Source organism: Aphanomyces invadans (assembly GCF_000520115.1).
Source record: "Aphanomyces invadans strain NJM9701 unplaced genomic scaffold supercont1.171, whole genome shotgun sequence".
NCBI lineage: Eukaryota > Oomycota > Saprolegniomycetes > Saprolegniales > Verrucalvaceae > Aphanomyces > Aphanomyces invadans.
Genome location: NW_008580316.1, coordinates 1 through 583, shown reverse-complemented (window position 1 = coordinate 583; position 583 = coordinate 1).

The following is a 583-nucleotide window of genomic DNA, read 5'->3' as shown; positions in this document are numbered from 1 at the left end:
ATGGACGAAAGTGTTTCTTGAAATACGCCGTTTTAGTCATTTGAACAGAGCAAGCAGTCTCTGGAACGCCTGTGGCAGCAGCAAGATCACGTAACGTAGTTCGGTCCTTTGGGTCCGTTGCCTTAATCTTCTCCAAAAGGTCTGGGCACATGAGCTTTCGCCCACATTTTCCCTTTCTTCTGCTCACAACACTACCGTACTTTCCTCTGTCGGGCTGGCGGCCACGTCTAACATTTGATGAGTGGATGCGGAAACCATCCTGCTACAAACTTGTATGATTAAAACCCTCTGAAATCTAATTGTCTTTGAATTTTTTCACGTGAAGGCTTGAGTTAAGGTCATTTTTCACCCAGCAACGTAATAACCTGTGTCTTTTTTATACAATATCGATTTTGAGGTTTGACCGTATTCGGTACACAAGGAACTCTGCAAGTTGATACTCTGTCATCATTTAAAAATAGATGCGGATTCGACCTAATTTTACAATCCTGCACACACCATGGACGTAACACTTGATGTATGCCTCGCGTTTGCCAAGGATGCTCGGCACCGTAACGTGACCAGAGAGGAGCGTCTCGATATT